This window comes from Pristis pectinata, chromosome 33, assembly GCF_009764475.1.
Source record: "Pristis pectinata isolate sPriPec2 chromosome 33, sPriPec2.1.pri, whole genome shotgun sequence".
In the NCBI taxonomy this organism is placed as follows: Eukaryota; Metazoa; Chordata; class Chondrichthyes; order Rhinopristiformes; family Pristidae; genus Pristis; species Pristis pectinata.
This window is the reverse complement of record NC_067437.1, coordinates 3908320-3923182: the sequence shown is the minus strand read 5'-3', so window position 1 is coordinate 3923182 and position 14863 is coordinate 3908320. Positions and strand designations below refer to the sequence as shown.

At 43.9% G+C, this 14863-nt stretch overlaps 1 long non-coding RNA gene across 2 annotated transcripts in view; it reads left to right on the top strand.

Annotated features, from left to right (window-relative positions):
• The window catches only part of LOC127585577 (uncharacterized), a 32383-nt gene extending 23318 nt beyond the window's left edge, over positions 1-9065 (top strand). Inside the window, exon 3 of one of the 2 annotated variants that reach the window (XR_007958537.1) lies at positions 8957-9065. This is a non-coding gene — a long non-coding RNA (uncharacterized LOC127585577). Of the gene's footprint in view, positions 1-8312; positions 8419-8956 lie in introns of those variants that run through there. The other variant, XR_007958538.1, reaches the window with a different exon arrangement.
• The last annotated feature ends 5798 nt before the right edge of the window (positions 9066-14863 follow it).

Genomic DNA, 14863 nt, shown 5'->3' with positions numbered 1-14863 from the left:
AATCTTCTGGATCAGCCAGCCATGAGGGACTTTGTTGAAAGCTTTACTATTGTCCATTCATACAACATCCACTGGCCTACCCTCATCAATCATATCCGTCACCTCCCCCGCACAGGTGCAAGGAGATCCTATCCCTAAGAACCTTCTCCAATAATTTCCACTGATGTAAGGCTCACTGGCTAATAATTTCCTGGTTCATCTCTGTTGCCCGTTCTAAACAGAAGAACAACATTGGCTATTCTCCCAGCCTCTGGGATCTCATCTGTGGCTAAAGAGGATACAAAGATCTTTGTTAAGGCCCCAGAAATATCCTCTCTTGCCTCTCTCAATAACCTGGGATAGATTCCATCAGGATCTCCTCCTTACTGATATCAACATGCCCAAGAATATCAGCAAGCCCCTCCCTGATCTCGCTGTCCTCCATGTTCCTCTCCTTGGTGAACACTGATGCAAAGTATTTGTTTAGTATCACGCCCATTTCTCTGGCTCCAGCATACATTCCCAGCCTTGTCCTTGAGTGGACCTACCATTTCCTGAATTAACCTCTTGTCTTCAATATATGTTTAAGATGCCTTGGGATTCCCTTTAATCCTGCTCACCAAGGACATGTCATGGTCCTTTTTTGCCCTCCTGTTTCCTTGTTTAAGTTCTCTCCTGCTTCCTTTATATTCCTCAGAGCCCCTGTCCATTTGCAGATTCCAAAACCTTACACTAGCTTCCTTTATCTTCTTGATTAAATTTGAAATATTTTTCTTCATCCAAGGTTCCAGAACCCTGCCATCTTAGTCTTTCTTCCTAACTGGAACATGTTGGTCCTGAATTCTGACGATCTGTCCTTTAACCGACTCCTACATGTCAGATGGGGACCTACTCAAGGACATCTGTTCCCAATCTACTCTCCCCATCTCCTACCTATTGTAGTTAGACTTTCCCTTATTTAGCAGTTTCTCTAGATGTCCACTCTATTCATTATCCAAAATTATCTGAAAACTTACGTTCCCAAAATGTTCTCCCACTGAAAAATAATCACCTGACCAAGTTCATTTCCCAAAATAAGGTCTAGTATGGCCCCTTTCCAGGTTGGACTATCTACATGCTCTGGCAGGAAAACCTCCTGCATGCACCTAACAAATTCTGCCCTATCTAAGTCTCTGGCACTAAGGAAGTCCCAGTTAGTATTGGGAAAATTAAAGACACCCACTGCAACTAATCTGTTGGGGCAGGCTTATATCTTAGGAGAATGAGACAAAACTAGGAGGTATCCCTGAACTAATCTCACTAAAACTTGGCATTGAAATAAATGGGCTTATGGGAGGCTGTTTGCTTTACCAAGTCCCTGTCGTTGTCATGTTGCTGTCCACGGGAGCTTTCTGTGCAAAATATGGCTGTCACATTTCCTACATTACAACAGTTGCAACATTTCCAAATTACTTCACTGTCTGTCAAGCTGCACTGGGATGTCCTGAGGACCCAAATGGCATTTCAAAAACACTTGTCTGTTTTGCCATGACCAAGGCACTGTTTAGAGATACAAGCATGGGAGATCTGCTGAGATTTCTTGCCCATATACATCCACCAAACCACATCACAGAAACATATTATCCAGTCATTCTTACGTTCCTACTATGGGTCCTTGCTGTACATGAACCAGTTTCTCCAGAGACCACACCATCACTTCATTTGGCTGTGAATTTCTTTGACAGCTGTTGTTGCAGAGCAACTTCTACTATTCTCTTAAACATGAAGAACACAACCAAGTTCCTGGCAAAAACAATTATACTTTAGTAAACTGCAATCCATAATGAGTGGTATAAAAAATTTACAGCACGTCATCCACAAGAATCTTTCATGAGGAGTTGACATGGTTTTGTGCAGGGGAGATCATATTTCACAAATCTGTTTGAGATTTTTGTGGAGATAACGGAAAAGATTGATTAAGGCAGTGGGGTAAATGTGTTTCATGTGGACTTTAGTAAAGCTTTTGACAAGATCTCATGTTGTAGGCTGGTCTAGAAGTTTAATGCACAAGGGATCCAAGGTGTGTTGGTAAACTGGATCCAAAATAATCTTGTTGAGAGAAGATAGTGATGGATGTGTACTGTTCTGACCAGCAATCTGTTACAACTGGTGTACTGCAGGGATTGTGCTGGGACATTTGTTGTTTGTAATATCTTTAAGTGACTAGGATGAGAATATAGGTGGTGTGATCAGTAAATTTGGTGATGACGATGTGCTTATGTACAAGTTAAGTGTACCACATTAAAGCTGAGAGATTTGTTGTGTTTCTTGTTCTGAACTCCCTCGTAAAATCAAGAAATTGAGTATGTTCTTGGGTTAGTGGAGCTCATCTGCCCCCAAGTGCCACTGGTGGGAGTAGCAAGAGATGATGAATTTCTCGACCCTGTGCTGTCTCTCTTGGCACCAGCAGTAGTGGGTCCTCACCATCCAGGACACTGGAAAGTTGGATGGCGAAGTGGCAGATGGAATTTAATCCAGACAAGTGTGAGGTCATGAACTTTGGAAGTCATGTTCTGATAGGGCATATAGAGTAAATGGCAGGCACCTTAGGAACGTTGATGTATAGAGAGACTTTCTGGTGCACGTCCATAGATCCCTGAAAGTGGTGACACAGATGGATAGGGCCATGGAGAAAACATTTGGTATGCCTGCCTTCATAGGCGGAAGTATTGAGAATAGGAGTTGGGATGTCATGTTACAGCTCTACAAATCATTGGAGTATTATAAACAGTTCTGGTCACCACACTACAGGAAGGATGTGGTAGCAGTAGAGAGTGTGCAGAAGACATCTGCCAGGATTTTGCCTGGAATGGAGGGCTGCAGTTATATGAAGAGATTGGGTAGGTTGGATTGAATCTCACTAGAAATGAACTTATGGAGGTTTAGAAGATTATCAGAGCCATAGATAGGATAGACAGTCAGTCTTTTTCCCAGGGCATGTGGTTCTGGAACTAGAAGGAACAGGCTTAAGGTGAGAGGGGACAAATTTAAAGGAGATCTGAGGGGCTTTCCCACACAACCTGGTGGTTATCTGGATCTAGCTGCCAGAGGGGGTGGCAGAGGCAAATGCAATTACAAGATATAAAAGGCACTTGGATAGGAAGGGTGTAAAGGTATACGGGCCTAATGCAGGTAAATGGGATTAATGTAGATAGGCATCACATGGACACAATGGGCTGTAAAGGCCCGTTTCTGAGCCATACCCTTCTATGATTCCATTCTATGATATAGACATAAAGAAATTGTTGGCATTCATTTTCTCATCAGATCCTCCACACTCCTCACAGAGAAAGAGGACTGGCTGGTGAGGACCCACTACTCTAGTACAATGAGAGACAGCACATGGTTGAGAAATATATCAGCCCTTGCTACTCCCACCATTGACACTTGGGGGCAGAGCTGCTCCACTAACCCAAGAACAAACTGAATTCCTTCGTTAAAATGGGATTGGAGTTTAGACCAACGAACAAAATAAAACTCTCACCTTTAACGTGGTGAAACCAAGCTCTCAAAACGTTTCCACTTGGAGACAAGGCCTCTACACTGTACTTACTCACTTAGCAAGCAAGTGCTATTTGACTGGGAGGTCCAATGTCCTGCTCTGCCTAATTAGCAGCAACTTTGATTTCTGGGTGGGTGTGATAGAACCCGGAGGAACAACGAGGCAGAGAAGCTGAACACAAACTGGAAGGGCTTGACTGTACTGGAGAGGAGAGGGTCCATAAGTTTACCTCCATTCACCAGACAGTGTGCCACAGCCAGGCAGCAACACCTGCCCAGTTAAATCCCTTGCCAACAGCCATGGTTCGTAACCAATGAGTCCAGAGTCTCTCTGGTGAGAAATACTTCTGATTTCCTCAGGAGCGGGGGAGAAAATGTGAGGGAGGACCCCTTTAAGGCTCATAATCCCAGGATGCCTTAGTTCTGGTGCAGAGATGGGCTCTGGATGAGATGTCCCATTCCATACACCTGTCAGCTTCCAAGCACTGAACAAATAAACAGTTAATAAATAGCAAAAATGGTGCAGGTAGGACAGGAGCAGAAAGAATTACACAGAACAGGTAACTTACTTAATTATTTATTTACTTGTTTCCAATTACTTTTTAGCAGATCCTGCAACAGTTACTAGAGATGGAGTGTTCTGTTACATTTCCACCCCGTCTCCCCAGTCCCTTTCCCCTTGCTCTCATTCATGAAACAAGCATGAAAAGGGGAAGGTGTTGCATGCATAAGTAATGTGATGCACTTCAAGGTTGAACTGTCATTCCTTGGCAGAGAATCCCTCTTCTGCCTCATCCATGCCCTGATTAACGATGTGCGAAATGTACTCCTTCACCTTCCGGTATATTTTTTTTCCTGTTTTCTTAATCTTACACCAAAATGAACTGCAGTAAGTCTGATATTTCTTCAAGTTCTTTTTGTGCAGCAGATCCCTGCTGTATGGAGCAGTACTGAAATCAAAACAGTCAGTATAATTAGCCAAGGCCATTCCATCTATCATACCAGTGCTGGCCCTTGTGACTGTACCTTCAGATTAGTGACTCAGGTCTGTAGCTCAAGTACTCCCTCCTCACTAACAATTGCCATAAAAACAAAGGATTTCACTACTGATATCTCTGGTTATGAATAGTTAAATTGAAAAGTAGGGCATTCAAAGTGACAAGGGCTGATGATAGGCCAGAGGAGTTTTTAGCAGCAAAAGGTTGAAGAGCTCACAGGAAGGGAGAAAATTGATTTTGTGAAGAAACTTGCCTGTAATAACAAATCAAACAGTAAAAGTTTCTCTGAATATATAACTGGGAAGAAGGCAGCTAAGGTAGTGGTGGGACCACTAAGGAAATGTTGCTGGTGAACTAGTAACAGGAAACAAAGAAATGGCAGTTATGTTAACTAAGTTTTTGCATCAGGTTTCACAGTGAGGACACTGTAAATATCACAAAGATAACAGATTTGCAAATGTCAAGTAAGAGAGAGGAACTTATAAAAATCCCAGTCACAAAAACACAGAACATAGAACATAGTACAGCACAAGATCAGGCCCTTCAGCCCATTATGTCTGTACTGACCATGATGTCAATCTAAATCATCCCACCTGGCTGCATATGGTCCATACCCATCCATTCCCTGGGCAGGGAATGTTCGTGTGTAAATGTCCCTTAAATTCTGCTTCCACTTCCCTCGTAAATCTCCTTTAAACTTTCCCCTTTCACCTTAAACCAATGCCCTCTAGTATTTCACAATTCCACCCTGGGAAAAAGACTCTGATTCTTTACCCTATCTATACCATCCCACACAAAGCCATGCTGACTTTCCCTAATAAGCCTGTGCTTTTCCAGACGCAAGTAGATCTTAACCCTAAGAATCTTCTCCAGTGATTTCCCTACCACTGATGTAAGCCTCACCAGCTATAATTTCTTGGTTAGTTTCAGTTGCTCTTCTTAATCAGAGGAACAACAGTGACTAATCTCCAATCCTCTGGGACCTCATCTGTGGCTAAATAGGATACGAAGATCTCTGTCAAGGCCTCAGCAATCTCCTCTCTTGCCTCTCTCAATAACTTGTGATAGATCTCATTGGGCCCTGGGGACTTACCCACCTCAATATTCTTCATGAACCCCAACACCTCCTCCTTCTTGTTATCAACATAACCCTCCCTGATCTTGCTATCCTTCATTTTCTTCTGCTTGGTGAATACCGATGCAACTTACTCATTTAGTACCATGCCCATTTCTGCTGGCTCTGGGCATAAATTCCCTGCTTTGTCCTTGAGTGGTCCTACCCTTTCCTGAGTTATACTCTTGTATTTAACGCATATACTGTATAAAATGCCTAGGGATTCCCTTTAATTCAATGCACCAAGGGCATTTTATGGCCCCTTTTAGCCCTGCTGATTCCCTGTTTAAGTTCTCTCCTGCTTCCTTTATATTCCTCAAAGGCTGTGTTTGATTTCAGATTCCTATTCCTTACATTTGCTTCCTTTCTCTTTCTGACAAAACTTGTCATCCAAGGTTCCCAAAGCTCACCATCCTTGTCTTTCTTCCACAAGAAAACGTTGGTCCTGAATTCTGACCAGCTGGTCTTTAAATGACTCTCACATGTCAGATGTGAACTTGCCTAACAACAAACACCCCCAATCTTCGCTGTCCAGTTTCTGCTTAATTCTGTTCTAATTAGCCTTTCCCCAATTTAGCACTTATCCTTATCCATAACTGTATGAAAATTTAGAGTTGTGATCACTGTTCCCAAAATGCTCTCCCACTGAAACTCTGATCACCTGACGAGGTTCATCTCCCAATACAAGGTCGCCCCATTCCCTGTTGGACTATCAACATACTGTGTCAAGAAATCCTCCTGGATGCACCTCACAAATTCTGCCTCATCTAAGCCTCTGATACTAAGGGAATCCCAGCCAATATTGGGGAAATTAAAGTCACCTACTTCAACTAATCTTTTCATAATCTGCCTATGTATCTGTTCCTTTCCCTCCTGCTGGCTATTGGGAGGCCTATAGTATAGCTGCATGACAATGATTGCACCTTTCTTATTCCTGAGCTCCACACATATTGCCTCACTGGATGAGCCCTCCACGATGTCCTCTCTAAGTGCCACTGTGACATTCTCCCTAATCAGTAGTTTTACATCCCTCTCTTTCGAGTCTGAAACATCTGAATCTTGGAATGTTGAACAGCCAGCCTAGCCCTTCTCTCAACCAAGTCTCTGTAATGGCTAGAACATTGTACTTCCATGTACTAATCCAGACACTATTCATCTGCCTTACCCATAATACCTGAAATAAATACACTTCAACCCGTCAGTCCCACCATGCTCATTAACTTGGCCCTGCCTGTCCTTCCTTTCAGCCTTACTTAACCTAAACTAACCTAACCTAAGGGAGAAAGTTTTGGAGAAATTCACAGAGCAACATTACTGTTGTGAATATTTTCTGCACCCTCTCCTGCTCAATCACATCCTTCCTGCAGCATGTCAACCAGAACTATGCAGAATGCTCCAAGTGTGACCCAACCAATTTGTATAACTGTACCATAATGTCCCAACTCCTATACTTAATGCCTTCGCTGATGTAGGCAAGCATACCGTACACCTTCTTCACCACTCTGCCTATTCATGTCTCCACTTTCAAGGAACTATTTACTTGTATCCCAAGCTCTCGATGTTCAATACTTCTACTGTCCACACTTCTCGCTACCTCGGAAAAGCACCCAACATAATCAAAAACCCCTCCCACTCCAGAAGTTCTCTCTTCTACCCCCTTCCATTAGTCAGAAGATACAAAAGCTTGAAATCACACACCACCAGGCTCAAGGACAGCTTCTTTCCCGCTGTTATAAGACTCTTGAACGGACCTCTTGTATGTTAAAGACAAACTCTTGACCTCATAATCTATCTCGCCATGGCCCTTGCACACTGTTGTCTACCTGCACTGCACTTTCTCTGTAACTGCATTCAGTTCTTGCTTTTTCCTTGTACTACCTTGACATACTTATGTTTTGACATGATCTGTATGGATAGCATGCAAAACTAAGTTTTTCACTGTATCTCGGTAAATATGACTATAATAAACCAATTTTTCCAATAACATTCCCCAAGAGCCTGCCAATCACTGTGTATATCCTGGCCTGGTTCCTGAAATGCACCACTTTGCTCTTGTCTTACTTAAATTCAATCAGCCAGGCCCTTGCCCACTTTTGTCCTTGAGCTAGATCCTGTTCTAACCTCAGACAACCTCCTTCATTGACCAATACACCATCAATTCTGGCGTCATCTGCAAACTTACAAATTTCTCTTCTAAATTGTCTTAAACATAAATTCTTTTCTAAATCATTAATATATATGATGAACACAGGACCAATCCCTGCGGCACACCACTGCAGTTTACAGAATGATTGCGGGTTGCAGTCCCGGTACCATCCCACCCCTCAGCTCTGTCCCCAAGTCCCTGTAGTTATTTCCCTTTCAACCTTTGAAAGTTCCCTTTGAATCTTCTCCCACCGCCCATTCAGGAAACACATCCCAGATCAAAGCAAGTTGTAAAGCAAAAATTCTCCTCATTTCCTCATTGGTTCTTCAGAAAATGCTCTTAACTCTGTGTTCTCTCCCTCCCTTCCTAACAATCCATTTCTCCTTCCCAATCTTCCCCTCATCCTATCCTTCATTCTCCCTCATTCTGTCTCCACCTCATCCATCCCTCTTCCTTCCAGTCCCTCCTTCCCCCTCTCTCACTTCTTCATCCCTCCCTCTTTTTCCTTTTCAATGCCCTTCTCTCTTCCTCTCAGCCTCCAACTGAGTGCCCGACCACCTCAGGGAAAATAAGGCTCCACTATGGATATAGTAAAGAACAATCTGTTTCCACAGGAACATTGGCAATGCCATTTAATACAGCCACCACACTCTCCAGGAAGTCATAACCTCCCTGTGATATGGGGACCAGTTTGCTACACAGTACCACAGCTATTGACCAGCGTCTGGAAACCTTTAGTACCTGCTTTCCAGATTGCCATCTAGTTTCATGAATGGGTGATCAACGTCAGAGAAGGTGCGAGATTTCAGGGCGCTCTGCTCGGGTTGGTCCATCCCATCTTCCTTGGTGTTTTCCAGATCACGCAGGAACGTGGTGATGTCAGAAGATGACAGTTCCTGCTCACTGGGTTTGGAGAAACGAGAGAGGAGGGAGCTAATGTCAGACTCAACTGTCACACATTTACCCTGCAGTACAGAACATCTGACTGGGAAGGGGGGAGAATTCCTGCAGATACCACGTAACCTGATATTCCTCTGTATTGGAGTGTGTCTCACTGCCCTGATATCCCTCTGTACGGGAGAGTATCACATTACTTTGATTTTGCTCTGGGGCTGAATTATGTTGATGAGCTTTCATCCTAGTCTTAGACTGACATGAACTCTTGTTTTCCTCGTCAAGTTGCTGATTAGAAATGGAGGTGATTAAAAGTACAGTGACTGCTCACCTGTCGAATCCATCAACATATTGTGCTTCACCAGGAGTTCCAATGTTAAAGCAGAAGAGGGCAAGAAGAGCAAGTATCACCATCTTGATACTCTGATCTGGAAATGCAAAATGTGCAGAATGAATCACAGTGCTGTCACTCGCTGGTTGTGTTTTGAACAGGAATCATATGGAGGGGTGAGTGTTGCTGCTGACAGCTCAGAGAACACTGCTGCACCTCTGCACACCCAATTCCTTGGTCTTTTGGAGCTGCCCTGCAAGATTCTGGTCAGGTTCACCCTGTAACCCACCAAGGAAAAGACAGTGCAGCAGATATGTGGATCTCCTCGTTAACCAGGTTCCATTCCAAGACAAAAACTGTCCTGTCCTGAAGTTTTGTAAGCTTGACTGCACTGAGGTAATGGTAGGTCAATGAACAAAAGTGCAGCTGAAAAGTCTGCTGAGGGTGACCTCCATGAAAGAGGTGAGAAAAACTCCAGCGAGCATCAAAAACTGCCCTCCCTGCTTAATTTCGGAATCATTCAGTGTCATTGACACGGCTTGTCAGGGCAGCTGAGGGTTCTTTAAAGCATCTCAGAAACACTGACTTTAAACACCACAAACAAGTTCAAACCATTCAAATAAGTGAGAAAAACAAGCCACCTACCCAGTGTGATCTGGTGAACTGGACTTCAGAGTCTCTGAGTTATTTTCTGTGCAATGATCTCTCACTGATGACTGGTTTCCCTACAGGACTCCGCTGTGTCTGCTGAGGTGTGGTTGTGCTTATGAGCCTTATGTCTTTGAAAAGGGGTGTGGACTGCCTCCCGCACACGTGGCCTCAGTGGCTCCTCCTCTTGCCAAGAATTTATCCACATCTTGTTCTTGAAATGACAATCAAAGTCTATTTTAAGGTACTTTGGTAATTGCAACAAGCAGAATGTGTCACCTACCCGTGCTGCATCTCTGCTGCAGCAGTGCTGGAGTAGGGGAGAGTGGGTGGGGGTGGCGTAGGAGGCAAAGAGGATGATGGGATGAATGGCAAAGGGGACAGGATAAAATGGTGGGACAACGTAGGGTGGGAGAGAAGGAAAAGAGAGAAAACAGTGACACAGAGGTGAGAAGTAAGAGGGCGAGGAGAGTGGGTTAAGGCACAAAGGTGAGAAATGTTTTAAATTGTGAATATAGTGTTACAGTTACAGAGAAATGCCGTGCAGGTAGACAAAAAGGTACAAGGGCCAGGACGAAGTAAATTGTGAAGAGTTCATCTATATTGTACAAGAGGTCCATTCAATAGCCTTGTAACAGCGGGATAGAAGCTGTCTTTGAGCTGTGATGCACCCAGTGTGGAGTTGGTGCAGTCATCTCACATGTATTCCCTTCAGGTGTACAACACCCAATCATCACTTTCCCTCCCACAACTCTGACACTGAGTGAGTGCCACTAGATTCAGATTGAAATGAAGTTCTGAGCATTATCTTTGGGGTCAAGAAATTTCACAAATATTTGAATGGTTGAAAATTCAATTTGCTGACAGTTCTCTATTTACAATATTTGGGCTAAAGTCAATAATATCAGACCTTGCAGTGCAGAGAGTGCAGTGCAATGCTTTGAGCTTGTTGGGCTATAACTACCAAATCGAGCAGACATTCTCAGGACTGTGCAAATACCAATGTGCCATCTTGACTGCTGCATAAGCATCACACAGGAAGTGACGACATGGAGCAGTAGTTCACTGTTGTATATCCAGGAACTATTTGTGTCATCAAGAAACATTTCAACAGAAACCATGCAGAGTCCTGTCCTTCAAAAGCCTTGGATCTCATCCTCATGTGGCTGCCTAACTTCCTGAGAGATGTTGAGAGGAGTATAATCACAGGGGGATGAGTGCCGTATATTGAGTTGTGCTGTTTGTTGTGTTACTCTGCCCTGGGTTGCTGTTGTGCTGCTTATCAACAGTTAACCAGCAGCTGGGATCAGAAGGAGAAACATAAAGATGGCTGCACACAGATAAATCAAGACGTGGTTCCCTCTCTGTATTATAAAAGAAGTTAACACATGGTCCAAAGCAGGTGAATTTTAATTTCTTTAGAGATCAGTTGAGAAGTTCAAGACAACGTAAAGGAAAAAATCCAAAATGTTTGCTTCCAATCGATAACTCACGCTCCATGTTATTTAGATTTGTCAAGGATAGTTCAGCTGGGAGTCTCCTGAGGCATCTGTGGTTTTCCAATTCTCACAACAGAAATGGTGGGAACCGGAGACTGGGACCCTCCTCTCACCTACAGACTAACAAGAGGGAGCGTTCCCTACAGATGGGAGGTGCAGCTCCTACTAGGTATAAAGCTCCCACAGATAGACTGGATTTTTAACAGATGAACAGAGATGCTCCACAGACAGACAGTTGGAAAACCCACAGATGTAACACCCACAGGTGGAGTACACATAGACAGACAGGTAGAGTAACTACTGATGGACAGGTGCAGTTCCCACACATGACAGAGAGATATTGAAAGCTCCCAGAGTTACTACAGACAAACAAATGGAATCCTACAGATGGTCAAGAAAAGCTCTCTTAGTCAGGGTGGGAATTTACAGATTTGAAGGCTGACTTCCTGACAAATAGGCTGGTACCATTTGTGGTGTTAGAAAGGTTTCACTCCTATTGACAATCAGAGAAAGCTCCACAGATGGTCAATTACAGCTTCTACAGACAGAAAGGTGAACCTTCTACAGATGGATGTTTGAGTCCCTGGAGATGAACTTATACAGTTCTTACAGATGTACAGAGAGAGTTCCCATGAACAAACAGCAGAGCTCCTGCAGATGGACATCTGGTGTTCCCGCTGACAGAAAGCTGCAATTCTTAAAGTTAGGGTCCTAAACTGGAGCAGGGCTAATTTTGGGGGAATTAGGCAGGATCCAGCAGAGGTCGATTGGGAGAGCCTGTTTGAAGGGACAGGAACGATTGACAAGTCAGAGGCTCTTAAGAGGTTGATATGAAGAGTCCAGGAGCAGCATGTTCCTGCTGGGTGAAGGATAAACCGGGCAAGTTTAGGGAACCCTGGGTGATGAGAGATATTGAGGCTCTTGTCAAGAAAAAGAAGGAAGAATACATTGGGTTTAGGAGATTGAGGATCAGTGAATTCCTTGATAGGATCATAGAGTCATAGAGCAATACAGCACAGATACAGGCCCTTCAGTCCAACGGTTCCGTGTTGACCATGGCGCCCACCCAGCTAGTCTTATTTTCCTTTGTTTGGCCCATATCCTTTCAAACCCCACCCCTCCATGTACCTGGACACATTTCACAAATACCATCTTGTCCAGGCCCTTACACTCTGGGTGGCCCAGTCAATACCAGGGATATTAAAATCTCCCACTAATACAACCTTATCATTACAACTATGAGCAATTTCTCTCCACACCTGCTCCTCAAGTTCCCACTGACTATTGGGGGGGGTCTAAAATACAGCCCCACTAGTGACGCACCCCTTCTTTGTTCTACCCATATGACCTCACTGGACGATCCCCAAAGTATGTCATCTCTAAGTACTGCTGTTACATCTTATCAAAAAGGCAACTCCCCCTTCTCACTTACCTGAACCTCTGTCACGCCTGTAGCATCTGTATCCTGGAACATGGAGCTGCCAGACCTGCCTTTCTCTCAGCCATGTTTCTGTTATGGCTATGACATCCCAGTCCTCAGAGCCAATCCACACTGAGTTCATCTGCCTTACCTGATGACCATAAAAAGATTAACACACTTAAGAGGGAAATCAGAAGGGCAAAGAGCGGGTATGAGATGGATCTGGTAGGTAAGGTTAAGGAAAATCCCAAGAGGTTCTATGAATATATTAAGAGTAAAAGGGTGGCTAGGGAGGGAGTAGGTCCCCTTAGAGATCAGTAGGCCGCCTATGTCTCAAGCTACAGGAGATGGGATTTTTAATAACTATTTCTCCTCAGTGTTTACAGAGGAAAAAAATCATAGTTGCTCAAGAGATAGAACCATAGAACACTACAGCACAGAAAACAGGCCATTCAACCCTTCTAGTCTGTGCCAAAACGTTATTCCGCTAGTCCTACTTACCTGCACCCAGTCCATAACCCTCCAGACCTCTCCCGTCCATGTATCTATCAAATTTATTCTTAAAGCTTAAGAACAAGCCCGCATTTACTACATCAGATGGCAGCCCGTTCCACACTCCCACCACTTTCTGAGTGAAGAAGTTCCCCCTAATGTTCCCCCTAAACCTTTCCCTTTTCACCTTAAAGCCATGTCCTCTCATACTTATCTCTCCTAATCTAGGTGGAAAGAGCCTACTAGCATTAACTCTGTCTATGCTCCTCATAATTTTGTAAACCTCTATCAAATCTCCCCTCATTCTTCTACGCTCCAAGGAATAAAGTCCTAACCTGTTCAATCTTTCCCTGTAACTCAACTCCTGAAGACCCGGCAACATTCTAGTAAATCTCCTCTGCACTCTTTCAATCTTACTGATATCCTGCCTATAGTTAGGTGACCAGAACTGCACACAATACTCCAAATTTGGCCTCACCAGTGACTTATACAACATCACCATAACATCCCAACTCCTATACTCAATACTTTGATTTATGAATGCCAGGATGCCAAAAGCCTTTTTTACAACCCTGTCTACCTGTGACGCCACTTTCAGGGAATTATGTATCTGAACTCCCAGATCCCTTTGTTCCTCCGCACTCCTCAGTGCCCTACCATTTACTGTGTATGTCCTACCTTGACTTGTCCTTCCAAAATGCAACACCTCACACTTGTCTGCATTAAATTCTATCTGCCATTTTCTGGCCCATTCTTCCAGTTGGTTCAGATCCCTCTGCAAGCTTTGAAATCCTTCCTCACTGTCCACTACGCCTCCAATCTTAGTGTCATCAGCAAACTTGCTGATCCAATTTACCACATTATCATCTAGATCATTGATATAGACAACAAACAACAATGGCCCCAGCACCGATCCCTGAGGCACACCACTAGTCACAGGCCTCCAGTCTGAGAAACAATCATCCACTACCACTCTCTGTCTTCTCCCACACAGCCAATTTCGAATCCAGTTTACAACCTTCCCATGGATACCTAGTGACTGAATGTTATGAACTAAGCTCCCATGTGGGACCTTGTCAAAGGCCTTACTAAAGTCCATGTAGCCAACATCCACAGCCTTTCCTTCATCTACTTTCTTGGTAACCTCCTCAAAAAACTATATAAGATTCGTTAAACACGATCTACCACGCACAAAGCCATGCTGACTATCCTTAATCAGCCCTTGGCTGTCCAAATACTTGTATATCCGATCTCTCAGAAGACCTTCCAATAATTTACCTACTACTGGTGTCAGGCTCACCAGCCTGTAATTACCTGGTTTACTTTTAGAGCCTTTTTTAAACAATGGAGCAACATGAGCTACCCTCCAGTCCTCCGGCACCGCACCCGTGGCTAAGGATATTTTAAATATATCTGCCAGGGCCCCTGCAATTTCTACACTAGTCTCTCTCAAGGTCCGAGGAAATATCTTGTCAGGCCCAGGGGATTTATCTACCTTTATTCACTGTAAAGCAGCAAGCACCTCTTCCTCTTTAATCTGTATATGTTCCATGACCCTACTGCTTGTTTCCATTCCTTCCATATCCTCTATGCCCATTTCCTGAGTAAATACTGATGCAAAAAAACTGTTTAAGATCTCCCCCATCTCCTGAGGCTCCACACATAGACGTCCACTCTGATCCTCTAGGGGACCAATTTTGTCCCTTACTATCCTTTTACTCTTCATATACTTGTAGAAACCCTTTGGGTTTACCTTCACATTATCTGCCAAAGCAGCCTCATGTCATCTTTTTGCCTTCCTA